Source organism: Lissotriton helveticus, chromosome 6 (genome assembly GCF_964261635.1).
Source record: "Lissotriton helveticus chromosome 6, aLisHel1.1, whole genome shotgun sequence".
NCBI lineage: Eukaryota > Metazoa > Chordata > Amphibia > Caudata > Salamandridae > Lissotriton > Lissotriton helveticus.
The window spans coordinates 846,752,536-846,769,636 of record NC_136067.1 but is presented as its reverse complement, the minus strand read 5'-3'; positions in this window follow the sequence as shown (position 1 = coordinate 846,769,636).

Below are 17,101 nucleotides of genomic sequence, written 5' to 3'. Positions count from 1 at the left end.
AAAATGTTTTTTTTTAATTATTTACTTTCTAGAGCAAAACTTATTTTGAGCTGGAAATTGACTAAAAGTAATACACAGTAGCGTAAAGCGCCGCTTTGTGTTACTTAGCGTCAAGGTAGTGTTCCCTTTTTGTGACACAAAGGGATGTACAAAAGTTCCCCGGGAAGAGTGACGGAGAGGGGTATGTGTGCTGGTGAGTGGGGGGAATCCCCCCACTCACCAGCACACATACCCCTCTCCGTCACTCTTCCCGGGGAACTTTTGTACATCCCTTTGTGTCACTAGTCTATAGGACGAGTACACTGGACCCCGTAAAATATTGTCCTATCTATGTCCCTCCCCCTTGTATTGAGTGTTCCCTTTTTGACACAAAACCCTATCATCCAAAATGTGAGACAGGGCCTTGGGTAAAAAGTAACGCCTTTTGAAACCAGGCGTTAAAAGGAGAAATTTTTTCATTTCTTCTTTTTCTTTCAACATTCCATGTGTGCAGCACTGTTCAGCATACATATGAAGTGGGAAAAGACCAAGACGCTGTCTAAGCATAGTATTTTGCACTGGAAGGGCACACTTCCATTACAAAACCTATGCTAGACTCACGCACACACCCTTGCACTATGGTGCAAAGGTGTGTGTGTGGGGCACGCAATCGTAGCTGGCATTAAACGTGGATGGGGGCGGGGGGTCAAGTGGGGAAGGGGGTGGGGAGGTTAATTTAAGAATACATTTAAAAAAGTACCTGTCCGTCGTACCGTGTTTTCTCAGCCCCTGCTCTTGCTCTCCTGTCTCTGACAGGAACAGGAAGCAGGAAGCCTCCCTCCCCTCCCCTCCTCTAAGCCAATCACAATGCTGCATTGGCAGCTCTGTGATTGGTGGGGATGCCGCCCAGCCAGCGGCTTACAGGGAGGCCATTTTCTCCATGTAGGCTGCAATGCAGCCTACATGGAGAAAGGGCAGAGTGCGCATGACTGGTTTCGGCAGCCCCAGTGGGCCAACCAAACAGTCATTCCGCCCTCAGGAATAGGCACACCACTCCTACCCTGCTCCCAGAGCAGCCCCGCCCACCCGCAACTAAACATAAAATGTCAATAACGGGAAGTTATTACCATTTTATGTTTCTGCTACTTGCACTGTGAGAAAGCAGAGGGACAGCGCTCCTCCGCCCTAGTGGAGAAGCCGCCCCTGGGCGAACAGCAGCAAAATTCTGCACCGCCCCAGGGAGAGGGGAGGAGAGTGCCACATCTCAGTAGATATGGCTAATTTCTGCTTCCTCCTTGTCACGCAGAGCAACATTTGTGGCTGTTGCGCTGTGTTGGGTGACAGTTTAGTGAATCTGACCCTATGTTTTAAAAGCACTATTTGACTATATTTTTTGTTTTTTTATATTTTTTATAGAAAAATATAGAAACAGCAAGGTTGAGAATATACTACACAAAGTGTCAATTCAAATGGGGAAGGAAAAGTCAATACAATGAAATCAGCAATCCATGTCTGGAAGGGGAAGGGGGGGAGGACAGAGAGAAAATCAATGCACATACAATAGAGCAGTCAGAATGCGTGGTCAGGGGGAAAGTGGGACATCGGTATTATCTGCGATAGGCGGTGCACAAATATCTCCACGGTAAGTATTCCAGGGTCCCCATATTCTACACCACTTTCGGGGCCGACCTCGGGCCAAATACACTGTTTTTTCCCTGAACATGCACCAATCCATGTTTTCCTTCCATAATTCAACTGTAGGTGGCCTTTGGGATCCCCACAATTGAGCAATGTCGCGCTTGACGATCATGGCCCCCAGGGTCGCCCATTGTGTCTGGGCTACGTTATAATCCGTGGGTTCCCAAACATTCAATAAACATCGCCTAGCTTCTGGTAAGAGGGCAACCCCCGTCACTTCCTTCATTACATCATGTACCCCACTCCAGAAGGCAGCAACCTCACAACATTCCCAGATAATATGAAGAAATGTCCCTATCTGGCCGCATCCTCGCTTGCACAAACCCTCCTCAGAAAAGCCCATGTGTACCAATCGGGGGCCCGTGACGTATATCCTATGAAGAATCTTAAGTTGAACCAGTCTGAGTCGAGCTGGAATTGCAACCTCTTTGGGAGAGGAGATCGCAGATTGCCAGTCCTCGTCATCCAGTTCAAGGCTGTCACAGGTCCACAAGTCCCGAAGACGCAAAAGGAGGTCCAACCTATCATTTATTCATTTTTTGTAGACTAGGGAGATAGTACTATCAGGCACATGACCGTCTAACAATCTATCTTCGAGCGGGGATGATTCCGGAATTACCTCCCCGACAGGGAAAACCGACCTCAAAGCATGGTGAACTTGAACATAGCGGAAGTACTCTGAATCAGCTAGTTCATACTCCTTCTTTAGCAATTCAAACGATTTAATCTGGCTCTTCACCCAGAGGTCTCCCACCTTACTGATACCAATGAGATCCCATTTATCAAACTCCTTGGTCTTCCACAGTTTACCAAGTTTATCAGAGCCAAAGAGCGGGATCGCTTGAGTCAAGCGGTCTTTCCATCCCATCGAACTAGTTGCATCCTGCCACAGACGCACTGCCGTCTTGGTAGGTCCCGACAGATCTTTAATCACCGATCTGGAGTACAGTGCCCTGTAATAGTTACCGCCAGGTAACAGCCATCTATCCATTGCAAAGGCGGGGTTCAATTCGGGACCATACATACCATGGTTAATGGCTCCCTATTGAGACGCCCAATAGTAACGTTTTATATCAGGGAGAGCGATCCCCCCGTCGTACCACAGGAGCGTCAGTTTAGCAAGTGCAATACGAGGTCTACCATCCCAAATCAACTTCCTTTGAAGACCCTCGACTGCACGGAAATAGCTAGCCGGAACTACATCAAGAGCGTTTTGGAGAGCATAAAGAAAATGATGCAGAGACATCATTTTAAAGAGGGCCGCACGACCAAGTGGTGAAAGCGGAAGCTTACGCCAACCCGCGACATCTTGTTTTAATCTAGACAAGGGAAGGAGGAGATTATGTTCATACCGAGTTGCGGGGTCCAATGAAATATAGATACCGAGATATTTGAACCCCGTGTGCACAATCTGGATGGGACAGTTATTTGGAAGAAGAGGGACATCACCTGAAAGGACGTATAGATAGGATTTGGTCCAGTTAATGAGACTATATTCTTTGTTAAGAAGTCGGCAGCACTCACTTCACTCTCTCGCACCAGTTCAGGTAAGTATTATGCCCCACCACCTTTAAAGAGCTTTAGCTAGGGAACAGAAAGTAAACACTGCCTTGATTGGCACAGTTTTTCTGTGCAACTTCCACTGGGACTTGGCATGTATGAATATTTAAACGTCCACACAATTAAACAACCCCCAAATTTCGAGGTGAGCTACAGTGTATCCATGTAGAGCAACCTCTTTGAATGTTTTTGTAATAAAGTTGTACAAAAATATTCAAAGATGTTTGTTCAAATTTATTTATTTATTGAATTTCTAAAGCGCACTATCACCTGACAGGCATCCTGGCGCTAGTAACTCAGCATAACATACATCCATTGGGCCATACTATAGCCAGACCCCTAAATCTTAGGAAACAACCATGTTTTTAGGCTCCTTCTAAACGAAGGAGATCACTGATTTGTCTAAGCTCTAGAGCAAGGGTATTGCAAAGCTTTACAGCTGCGACCCCAAAGGATCTACCACCTGCTCTAACTTTCTTGAATCTGGGGATTTTTATCAGTTTTGCCCCTGACGAACACAGAGTTTGAGTAGGAACAAACCACTCGAACTTACTTTGAAAGGCGGTAGGTCCCATTCCATAAAAGGGCCTTGAATACTAAGCAGAGAGATTTGAACTTAATTCTCTGTTTCAGAGAGAGCCAATGCAGCTCAGCCAGGGCCAGCGAAGCGGAAGACCTTCTAGGCCAGCCTAACACTAGTTTAGCTGCATTTGTCTGTATCATCTGCAACCAATCAAGAAGGACTTTTGGGGACTCAAGGAGCAGGGCAAAAGAGAAAAGCATACAAGTCATACTTTTTGCCACTAAAAGGGACTACTTTTTCTGCGGGTGACGAAACTGTACTTTGAGAGAATGCTGTTACTGACAGAGAGAGAGACCAACTGCTCCTAATGGGTTAACTATTTGCCCAAGTTATGTTCTGTAGCGGGCAGAAGCAAAGTATGAGTGACAGCTGAACAGAACAGTCAAAAATGGGAACAGACTGAAGCTGCTGTATTTAAGAATCACAAGGCCTTGGTTAATGCCAGACCTACAAATGTGTATGTTTAGGTTTACAGGCAATACACATCTCAGCAAGGAAGTATGTGGAAGTTTCAAAATGAGTTACACTTACTTTCATGTATTCCTCTTTCCAGGAACAAAAAGCAGTAAAAAAAGAATCGCTCAGAGATATGTGTGACTGGCGCCCTACTTCCAGCTTGTGTTTCAAATGCATTTCTGAAACTCTGTAGACATGTTAGCATATGCAGCATCAGATATGCGTAGATCAAGGCCAAGGCCACTTTGTGACTGGCAAGGTTGTGTTCTGAGATTTGAATTCAAGTAGAAAATGTCAATGTGACTCGGAGGCATAACACGCTGAACAAAAAAACTTTAGTGGTGATGCTAATATGGAAATGAAAGCATTTCTCCTTCCTTGCGCCTAGTTGAAAAGGACACAGTTTTCACACGCTAAACCTAATCTACTGTTTTTAGGAAATTGAGTTTAGCGTGAGAAACCTTGGGTGGTTGCATGGGAACGCCCATTCTCAACCTTTGGTACGCCCCCATGGCGCAAAGTAAGCGAAGCAGAGCTATGTGCTGCTTCGTGTTACTTTTCTGTTAATTCCACGCTAAGCAAGTTTAACACTGGAGAGTAAATAGGGAAAAAAAGATTTTGCACTGATTTGCGTCACTTTTGTGACGCAAACACTGTGCAAAATCTTAGTAAATCTCCCCCATGTCCCTGACTTAAGAATTATGTCACTCTAGTGTACCTTTTAACAATTTTCTCAGTTATCCTTAAAAAATCATGAGTAATTGTGTAAAATGGCTTTCTTTCAGAGATAGGCAGGACATTTTACCCAGGTGCAGCCAGCAGCAGAAAGTTCTGTTTCCAAGTCTGTCTCTCCAGGAAGAGTAGTCAAATATAATATCTTTGGTTTTTTGGTAAGGGAAGTGTTTGGTAATAGCTGGGATACTTTGAGTAATTTGCCCTCAGCTGTCCTAGAAATAAAATGTTGCTACTGTATGGGATTTTAAGCTAAAGCAAGATGAAAGCTGGGAGTGGCGCACATTGACTGAAAGGAGTGCATTAAAAGATTTCAGTTCCGGTGGATGGGCTGGGTGGACACGTGGCGATACCTACACACACATAGCCGGGAATATACATATGTTTCGGCGGTCCATAAATTATTTTCTACGCTGGACTATATATTCGTCCCCCGCGCAGCTGTAGGAAGAGTGGACTCAGCGTCTATACTGCCACGGGGGCTTTCGGACCATTCTCCAGTCGCAGTAGACCTTTTGCTCGACAAGGGGCGGCAGCCTTTCAGATGGCGCCTTTCCACGTGGCATCTGCAGCAGGAAGACTATAAGAAGCACATGGGGGAGGCCATAGCTCACTACTGGGAAGACAATGCTGGATCAGTGGCAGATGTCGTGACACTCTGGGAGGCTCTGAAGCCCACACTTCGTGGGGTAGACATAGCCTGGTGTGCGGCGGCCCGTAGGAAGCGTAGGGAGAGCTTAGTGAAGGCAGCGGCGCATGTAGAGATGCTACAGGAATGATGCAGTATAGATAGGGAGAGTAGGGAAGTGGGGCAGATACTATTAGCCCAGCAGTCTTATGCGTCCTTGCTACTTGATGAGGCTAGGCAGGTGTGACTGGCGAAGCGGAGCAGAATATATCAATGGGGTGACAAGTCGGGTACAATGCTCCATAGGCTCTGCTAAAACACATTTCAGGCGCAGACATTGCCGGGACTCAGAGAAGAGGCCGGGGTTTCGATCTCGGCTCCGAAGGAGCTAGCGGACAGCTTCGCACAACATTATGCCGCTCAGTATGCCCGGCGGGAGTGCCTCCCTGTGGCAATGGTTGATAAATTTATCGCGGACCTTCCGCCACGTGCGATATCGGAGGAGGTGCGTGAGCGCCTCGAACTTCCCTTGTCGGCTGAAGAGCTGGGCACGGCCCTCGGGGAGCTTAATACTGGAAAAGCCCCCGGGCCTAATGGGTTCCCGAGTGAATTCTTTAAGACTTACCACCTTCAATTAGGTACGCACTATAGGGTGGCGTTAGAGGCGGCTAGGGAGCAGGGACGCCTACCGGCGGACTGGAGACATGCCGAAATAGTGGTGTTCTGCAAACCCGGAAGGCCCCCAGACAGACATGAGTCCTATCGACCCATTTCTGTTCTAAACGTCGAAGCTAAGATACTGGCCAAGGCGCTCGCAAACTGCCTTCTTCCCCATATAGCGGAGCTGATCCACCCGGATCAGGCCGGGTTTATGCCCCGTATGGCGACAGACACAATATTAGACGTGCGCATGTTGCGGTGGAGGCGATTAGGGGCGTTGGGGAACAGGCGGCGCTCCTGCTAGCAGATATAGACAGGGCTTTTGACTCCTTCAGTTGGGTCTACCTGTTTGCACTCCTCCCACGTCTTAACTTTGGGCCCCGTTTTATGTCATACCTGAGGCTGTTGTACACAGACCTCACGGCCTCGGTGAGGGTGGTAGGGGTCGCTTCTACTGCATTTCCCATCGGGCGAGGTACTCGACAGGGGTGCCCCCTCTCGCCGTATTTGTTTGCCCTTGCTATGGAGCCGCTGGCGGCGTGGATACGTATATACGCACAATTGCGAGGTTTTGAATGGGAGACAGGACCGTCGGATAGAATCGCGCTTTACGCGGACGATGTCCTGTTTTTCCTTACTAATCTGAATAGGTCGGGGCCAAGGGTCTTGGAAATAATGCAAAGATTTGGCGAAACGTCAGGGCTCTACCTGAACCGCGTAAATCTACTTTATGGGTGCTGGGAGACCGCACAGGACTCGGATCATGGGCGTCTGCGCTGCAGGTGGCGACGGGGGGACTTAAGTATTTGGGAGTGTTTTTAACGGACTCCTCAGGTTTCCTGGGAGCGCAACATAGTGCCAGTCTGGGACCGGGTTCGGACAGAGATAAAAACGTGGTCCCGTATGCCCCTTACACTCTATGGCCGGTCGGCTATATTCAAGATGGTCGCCCTCCCATGCCTGCTGTATCAATTGCAGAATCACCCGTACCCGATTTCACCACAGTGGTTTCGGCAAGTTAACGCCGTGATGGGACAATTCCTTTGGGCGGGGGGTGCCGTGCGAGTAGCGCTGCACACATGCTTTTTATCAACATATTGCGGAGGATTGGCAACGTCCGATATTCTTTCTTACTATCAGGCGTCTCATCTCCTGATTTTGAACGAATGGTGGTATGGGGATAGGGGGGACCCGGCATATGCCCTTGAGAGATACCTAATGGAGCCCGATACTCTACACACAATCTTATACTCGGCACGGTTAAGGAAGAGGTTGCCCACGGCCACCCAGGTAGTCTTCCAGATCTGACGGCAGGCACTACGTCGCATTGGATGGTGGGGTAAGCTAACTGCGGAGACCCCTTTATGGCAAAATGGTCGGCTGCCGGCACTGGCGTCCTTGCAGGGCCTCTGAGGCTGGGATTCAATAGGAATTTCAATGTTGGGACATGTTCTGAATGGCACGGCCCTTAAATCGTTTCAAGAGCTTAGCGCGGAGTTTAACATGCCTCGAACCCAGTTCTTTAGATATTTGCAGTTCCGCCATGCCATTGCACCGAGCTTGGAGGGACTGTACTCCTTGCCCAAATTTAGCCCGCTAGAAGCAAAGGTATTTATGGGAGACTTGGAAGACAAGAAAATATCCCGCATTTACCAGACCCTAGTTACACATTGCTCCTCCTCTCTTCACAAACTGCGGGAATCCTGGGAAAGGGATGTGGGAGAGCTGGAAGAGGAAGATTGGCGGGAAGCCCTTGAAGCCCTAAGAGGTGCAGCTATTGCAATGCGCCTAAGACTCATCCAATTCAAATACCTACATAGAGCCTATTATACTAGAGAGAGATTGTGGCGGGCTGGTCTGGTTGGGTCCCCCGAATGTCTGAGATGCGGCCAAGAGGTAGGCACCTTCCTTCATACGGTATGGAACTGTGGAGCGTTGGCTGGGTTCTGGACAGGGGTATGGGATTGTATGTCGGAAGTGTTGGGGTGGGACCTTCCTCGTACCCCATAATTAGGCCTCCTGCATGTCTTGGAAGGGGTGGGTGGTAATCAATATAAAAGGCATCTTTTGTTGCTGGGCCTTACCGTTGCCAAGAGAGACGTGGCTCAGGCCTGGAAAGACCCTCGGCTCCTCCGATTGTGGTGTGGAAGAAAGGACTAGATTTTTGTATGGGGCTGGAGCGTCCTATCTTCGAGGCCAGGGGCTGCCCTAGAAAACATTATAAAATATGGAAGAGATGGGCAGATTACAGGAGTCTGTTGTTAGAGCCACCAGTGCAACAGGAGGATCACACGGGACTGGTGTGAATGGGCCACGGGTGCGGCATTGTGTACATTGTTCTATTTATGTGATTTTTTTCAAGAACGAGACAAAATTGTGCAGGGGGTTAGGGTGGGATCCGGGCGGGGGAGTTGGCAATAGGGGGGTGGGAGGTGGGGTACATGTTTTGTTTAAAATAATGTATAGATTGCTTCTCATTTGCTGATGTCTACTTGTTTGCAGTTTCTCCGGAGTGCGGAGGGTTGCGCCTGGTGTGCGATCTGTCAATAAAATTTGTTTTTAAAAAAATAAAAAGATTTCAGTTCAACCCTCAAAGGCGAGTGTTATGAAAAAGAGTCTGAAGATCTTGTTTCACTTGTAAGTGGTAAACTTGAAGGTCAAGAGAGGAACATGTTAACAAACCAGTTTTTGCTGTTGGGAATTGCATGAGTTGAGTACAACCTGGCTCTCACAATCTAACTCTCCTACCTGTAGTGTCACAGGTTTTAGATCACCCCACCCGCAGTCGGTAATGAAGGGTAGGTTAGACAAGCGCCAAACATGGGAAGGAGAGACATGGTTTAGCCATAAATACAAATAAACAGCTGACCCCACTAGGCAGGTTCAAGCACAAACAGTAAGCTGTGTCAGGTGTTTTATTGTCAAGTTGCACCGCACTGGCCGCAGCTCTACATTGCAGACAAGGTGGGCGTGCATAGGTGCGCTTGGCCACCCCCAAAACAGCTTTGCCGCCGCCCTGCAGCTGACCCTTCCCCCTCTACGACCGTGCCCATCTTCAACTACAGCCGCTCCAGCGCCATACCTACAGGAGAAACCTGTGCGCGGGTGTTAGAATTGAAAATGTTCTCATCTCCTTGCTCATGTTTTATTCTGTGTTAAGTTAGCATTCATGGCTCCATTTTATTAGTAACTGCCATTCTGTTTCATGATCGAAGCTAAGCTCCTGCCTTGTACTGCTTGCCTCGGCAGAAAACTGTCTACATGCAGCTTTGCTTGTATTTCTCCATGGCCGATTTCAGTTGCACTAATGAATGTACTCTCTATTGTTGCATGCCTTAGCTGTTAGATGGGCTCACTCCCACCTTCACTCTGATTGCGAGCATGAGTGAAATGGCCTTGGAGCGAAGATAATATGGACCCGGTCCCAGGTCTGTAGCTCATCCTTCTGTGCCGCACCCCTTTATTTGCTAGGGCCTGGACTAAAATTTTCCAGTTAAGGCGTCTTCTTAGAGATTTGGAAATGTATAATATCTTATATCATGTTGGGGGAGTCAGTCCCTTGGCAGCCATCTCAAGAGGCTGGTCAGACTGGGCTCCGCTGCAGTGCTATACTAATAAATAACTAGGTTTGCATTCCCTCCTGTTTGACAGACTCTTCATTTGTTTGGAAGGCTGAGAGGTGGTCGCAAGTGACCCAGGTGACCCTAATTGGGCCACTTCCTTCACGGGCCACAGAAGGCCCTCACCGGAACTGCAAGAGGCCCTGCGAGCAGCCCTGGGACAAATACGGTGGAAGTTCCAGGCCACACCGCACAGTCAGGGAGCAACACAAACCAGCAGGAACATTTGTGATCAGGCAACAGCAGAAGCAGATGTGCACGCACCACGGACATCACCAGTATCACAAGATCTACAGCACACCAACCTGCTCAGAGTCAGGTCAGCAACCATGAACTGTGAAGCTGTGAAATTCAAACTACCAGGGCAACATTAGGACCTTGCAGGTACGATGCCTCAAATTCCATCGCACCACCCCCACCAGGCACCCCCCACCAGGAATGCGTAGCATGGCATCCATCCCACCCCTAGAACCATTCTCGCTTACACGGCCTCTCCCATGCAAGCGGCAAGATGAAAATGAGCACTTAGAAATACATTGTGTCACTAGACATTGAAGATGACAGAAAATGCCCACTACTTCTGTATCTGGTGGGGGCAGAAATATATGAGACGTCCAAGAACATCAGTAAAATAGGCCAACCACAACCTATGAGACACTCAAGAACACACTGACAGCTTTCTTTGAACAACTTGCCAACTCAGATTATGAGCCCTTCCTACTCAATCAAGTGCGGCAACACCAGGAAGAATCTGTGGACACATTCTATGCCCTCCTCAAGGTGTTGGTCAGTACCTGCACCCTGCCCAATGAACAAGATGAAATTAGAGCACAATTCTTCCTGGGCTGCACCTCTCCCAAACTGAGAGAACCAATCTTACAAGTCCCGAACTTGCCAAAGCATGACAATCTCACCCTGGGATATTCAAAGGAGCTATCGACGATTAAAGCACATGTAGAGTACCCTACAGAGACCTACCAAGACAGAATCTGTCAACCTTGTTAGCAAAGGCCCTCGAAATGAAAAGTAAGATACCAACAAACAGAAAGCAGCCAGCTACCCATGTCGGTGGAACAGAGGACAATTTTCCCACAACGGAAACTGCCACTCATTAGGAGAAAATGCTCGGCATGTGGAAAACAAAATCACTTTTCAATAGTGACATGGATAATAACGAGCTAAGTGAATCAATTCACGTCACCCAGGCCATTAGGTAAAAAAAAATACCCACCTGGACTGCCCCAAATTGTCAAATCCAGTTACAAGGGAAACCTATCATGGCCCTTATTGACAATGGGGCCTCAATCAACCTCATGGCCGCCGAACTACATCAAACCTTGCCAAACACACCCCAAGCTACGACAAACAAAAGTAAAAGTCTATGCCTTTGGAAACAGTACACCATTACAACTGGTGGGAATATTCCACACCGAGATAAACCATCAAGACATCACCACACCAGCAAGAGTCTACATCATCAAAGAAGGGACAGGCTTCCAATTAGGCTGCCAGACAGCACAAGTCCTCCACCTTGTTCATTTTGCTATAAGTATTCATACCACAGGAAATGTAAGGCTCAAAGAAGGAACAGTGGACCATAGAAAAGATGCAGCACCCGTGCTGTCAATCACCCAAACAGTATAAACAAAAGACAATGATATGTGCTGAATCCCAAATGTGCCCCCTGTCCAGAAGCACCTCCCATCTCTAGGGTATACAATACAAAACGACTTAATTGGAACCGCACCACCAATTGTCAAAATTAAAGTCCATGAAGAAATATATATGCCTCAATATTGAAAGAATCTAATTCCATGCAAAAAGTTGCTGTTAATGCAAAGTTGTATGATCTCGTTCTTCTTCATTGTTCCATTTATACATAGTCATCAGCCAACGTGTTTCGTCCTCTTGACATAGGACTTCTTCAGGGCAAAATCAGTATGCAGTTGTTGACTCGAACAGGGAACAACCAGGGAATATCCATGCAGTTTATGTTCACAATGTTTCACGGGTAATCCAAATGAAGCTGAAGTAGATCTATACAGATGTCCAGTATCCAAAAGTGTCTCTAAAGAAGTGTCCAGTTGCGCATGGTCTGGTAACCACCAAACAGTATGGGGTTATAAGGTTCAATTAAGAACTCACCCAATAATATTAGGAAATATCCACCATGACTTTAATTAGAACAACGAACTATCGTCTCCGATGCAACCATTAGAACATATTTAGATTACTTTGCATTAGCAGTGACTTTTTGCATGGAATTAGATTCTTTCAATATTGATGCATATATATTTCTTCATGGCATTTAATTTTGACACTTGGTAGTGCAGTTCCGATTAAATGGTTTTATACATACCACAGGAGTTGAAACTCTAGTACAGGAATTCACCTCCCTGTTCCATGGAATTGGGGGCCTTAATAAAAGAACTGTGTGGCTCAAAACAAACAATTCCAAAGAAGCGATCGCATTCTGCCACAAAAGAATTGCATTAGCAGGGCCCACCCAGTGGGTTTCCCACATTGACGTGGCAAGGAAACCAAAACAAGCTGGTGCTGTACGGGTCTGTGTGGAAATTACACTGTCAAACCTAGCCATCAAGACGGAGTGCCATCTGACACCAATAATGGATGACATCGTAGGTGAGCTCCCAGGGTGCAAGTGGTTTTAAAAAATTGACTACTGATCAGAATATTATCAAATAGCATTACACCCAAATCACGCTTGATAACCACTTTGTAAACCCATGCGAGGCTGAGACGATACAAAAGGTTAAACTTTGGCATCTCCAGTGCCTCTGCGATTTCAAAACATTATCAAAGAAGTACATAGAGGGCTACCAGGAGTGCTAAATGTCAGCAATGACATCCTCATCCAAGCCCTAACCCTTGAGATCCACCTCACCTACCTGAGAGTCACGTTCAGCCTGCTAAAGGACCACAGTTTAAGAAGGAAAAACGTGAAATTCTCAGGCAAGCATCAGCTTTTTCGGTTATCAATCTTTTCACACAAAGTCGCCCCAGACCCTGAAAAAGTGAAGGATGCTCTTCAGGGTGGCTGCTTCCAAACCACCTCCTAAGATTGAAAAAGGATTTTACAGCTTCAGGAGTTTTACTTCTCCTTTAAGTACTGGTCAGGTTCTCGCTACCCAGCAGATTTTCTCTCACCACATTTCAGACCTGCCACTCCAGCTGAAGAAAAAGCTGTCCATAACACTGAAGAGTATGTGAGTTTGGTGTTAGAGCGGGTCTAACCACTCCCAATGTCCGTTTCTGAGGCTATCAAAGCTACACATCAGGGTGACTGCCTTAAACTTCCCATTACTGCAGTTCAGACCAACAATTGGAAGTTCCTACTAGACTATTCTGTTAATGGCAGTGAAAAAGCACAGCTCGTCCCCCCACCCCTCCACCATATGCGTCTCGAGCTGACCGTTACAAAGGATGGGTGCCTCATGTGAGGTACAATTTTGGTCCTTCCTGGAAGTCTAAGGCTCCAAGCAATACAACTGGCCCACATGTCACATCAAGGCGTGGTGAAGATCAAAAGCTGACGCCGGAGCATAATCTGGTTCCCTGGTTTAGATCAACTCATAAAGCAAGCTGTGCAACAGTGTGTGGCATGCCAAGCAGCCAGTTATCCCGACCCTCCAGCCCCTATTATCACTGAGGATAGATCTTACACTCCGTAACAAAGAGCCAGTGCACACTTTGGCAGCCTCCCTGTCACAAACCACATGCCGATAGTCATTGATGACTTTTCAGAGTATGCTAAAGTGTAGTTAGGAGCGTCCGCATCGGCTGCTGAAGTCACACCGAAATTTGAAAAGATCATGGCAACCCATAACCTTAATGGTGAGGTGCAGACAGACAACAGGCCTCCATTTAAATGATGAGAATGGGCCAAATACCTCATATCCCAAAACACTAGACATAGATGCATCATGCCACGGTGGCCCCAGGCAACCAAGGAGGTTGGGAGATTTGTGTGGACAAAAACCAAGATCATCTGTATTACGAAGCAGAAAAGACAAGCATAGAAAACGCCAACTATACGTTCCTGCAAGAGTTCAGATTGACCCCCTATACCACTACTGTCTTGGACAAGCCATAACCAACCCCATTCCCCATCACCTGATCTGGGAAGTACACCCAGACACCCAAAACCACTCAGAAGATTGTTGAAAATGCTTCAAGAGCTATGCCAGTCACCAAAGGTTAGCCAGGCATTGTGACATGCAGAGAATAGGTGCTTGTGAAGGATTTCCATCCAGGGGGAACATTTCTTCTCCCATTCGAGCCCAACACATGGGTGGTCATGGACATCAAAGACACTATGATCACCGCACATTGGAGAACAGAAACTGTCACCTGGAATGTCTTGTATTTCAAAGGATTACAAAGTACTCAAGCTCATACCCAGGTGATCCAGGCTCTACAGAATTTAGACAGGATAAGGAGCCCGACGACTTCAATGAGTACATAGCCCCTGGATCAGCTTTAAGCGACCCTTTGTCAACCAATGCCAAGATTGATGCGCTGCTATCTCTGGACAGTAACTCTCAAGATGCTCACACCAGAAACTAAACAGCCATCACTGTTACGCTGTGGCCTGACTCGTGACCTGCAGCCCTACCAGTTTCCTTTTCACCGGCTGTGGTGCAGCCCGCGGCGCTCCTCCCTACTCTTCGAGGCCGCCGCGGTACAGCATTGTGGCCCGCTGTGGCCATTTCAACCGCATCACAGAAAGCACCCGCGACGCCTGTTGGTTTTCGGGCACACCGCATACTTGCACAGCGGCCCAGCTGCTTCCCGGGACATTACACTCAGCTGAAGTGGGCGTCTGGTGATCCCCCTTCCTTGGGGGCCATATTGTTGCTCTTCTCTTCACATTGCTCCCAGTAGGCAATAGGGGAGGGTTCCTTACCTTCCTAACATGGTGATCTTTCTGTAATGCACTTCACTCTTTTCCCTATCCAAGATGGCGACACGTCGTCTTCCTGTTTTGTCACTTCCTTTTCCTGTATGTCACTTCCTGTATGTCACTTCCTGTTGTTTCTGTATTTAAGGGATCAGAACCTATCCTTCCTTGTGTTGCAACACTCCTTGTTCCTGCTGGTGTGTCCTCGCTCCTGTTGGTTCCTGCTTGTGTGTCTTCACTCCTGTTGGTTCCGTGGCTCCTCTTTTGGTGATTCCTTTCTTCTGTTGGTGCTTATTATTCCCCTGGGCCTTCTGCTCCAGCTTGTCTTTCAGTGTTCTCCTGGTTCCTTTTTGGGCTCCTGGTATTCCAGTGTTTTCTGGCTCTTTGTCTTCTCCTTCATTCCTGGAGTTTCATCATCAACATCAGAGGTTTTTTCCCCTTTGGGGTTTTCCTCTCGGGACTCCTTCTGGAGGGCACTGGCTGCTTAGGCTTTCATTGTTGGCAGCACCGTGGCTACTGGAAGGGGTCGCCATATTCTGGCCAAACCAGGACTTACAAGAACTGAAGCGGGGAACCGTCCCAACACCTCGACACTGGTAAGAAAGACCCTAAACCCGACAGTCACAGGCTCTAACATTACAGTTCAGAAACGTATTTCCTAACATCCAGCCCGCATGGTCGCAGCGATACAAGAACTTTGCTTCTGAGTGAGAGGGTTCACTTAGCCCAAGCAGAAGAACAGCTAGTCCAAGTTGCAATAGTCTGTGTCTATTTGGTTTACACTGTGCTTTCCTTTAACCCCCACCCCAAGAGTTTTCAGCAAATATGAAAGCTGACTTTTATTTTGTGGCAAAGGAGGAATGTAGTTTTGTGGCTGATAGACCAGCCAACCAGCAGTCGGTAATGAAAGGGGGGATTAGATGCGTCCCACCCATGCAAATGAGTGCCATGGTTTAGCCCGGGGCCTGACATGTAAAAACAAATACATAGCCAACCCAACTAGATGTGTTGAAGCACAAACCATAAGTAGTGTCAGGTGTCTTACTGTCCATTGCAGAGTGCTGGGCGTAACTCCACACCACCCGATCCACTCCTTCATGCTCTCAGTAGCATAGCCAATGTTTCATGGGCCCTAGAGCAAGGAAGCAAAGGGCCCCCTGAAAGCTATTCAAGTTATTAAACACAACAATAATCAGGGATCAATGGGCCCCCAGGCCTCTGGGTCATGGTGCCATTGCACCTGCAGCATGAATCACAGCTATGCCTCTGTGCCCCTGCATGCACTTCAGCCTTTCGCCCTTCCCCATTCCATTTGTGGGACCCAAACCCCTGTAATTATCTGAACCCTAATATTTTGAATACCCCTATTTTCAACTCCAAATCTCCAGTTGATCTGGTAAGAGACTACACTCTTTTTTTTAACTTGTTTTTATTTAGCAACATTGCATCATATCACAGCTTAGACATTTATCATATTCATTTTACGTGAAAAACCCTTCATACTTTTTTGTTAGTTTTTCCTGAGTTAACCCACTGTCAAGTCCGCACATCCGGAGGTTTTCTGCATACTGCAATGTGTTCAATTTTTACATCAAACCTACTAAATAAACAATGAAACAGCAAATAATCCCAGGCAGCAGTCAGCAGTAATAACATTAATTGTCTAGGTTTACAGGTGAGCTGGCATTATTAATATAGCGTTGGTGTGGAGGAGGCATTCTTGTTGTCTGTGTTAGGTGTCAATGTGCCACAGGTGAGTGATTGCGTAGTCGCAGTGCTATCGAGGGCATGAGCCATTGCAGAGGACACTTCTGTCAACATCTACCCCCACTCAGTTAGATCCCTTTCAGCGTTCTCACCTATTCTCACAGCCTGTAGGCGACATTCTTCCGCCACGCCCCATTCACGCATATCATTGCATCATCTATCCAATGTAGGGGGCGCGGATAGGATTCAGTTTATTGCAATTTGTCTTTTTGCCAGAACCAATCCTAACTGTGCAAATTTAAGCCGGATACGTGTCCCTTTCTTTGGAGTCAGGAATACACCCAGCACGCAATACTTTATAGCAAATTCTATTGGCACCATTGTTGCAGAGCAAAGAGTCTGCACCACTTGGTTCCAGTACTGCAGCAATCGTATACAAGTCCATGTCATATGGAGAAATGTGCCAGGATCTGTGCCACATCGGAGGCAGGAGGAAGTCAGTCCTGGGGTAAACCACGCGCGGCGCTGCGGGGTTAGATATGTGCGGTGCAAATAGT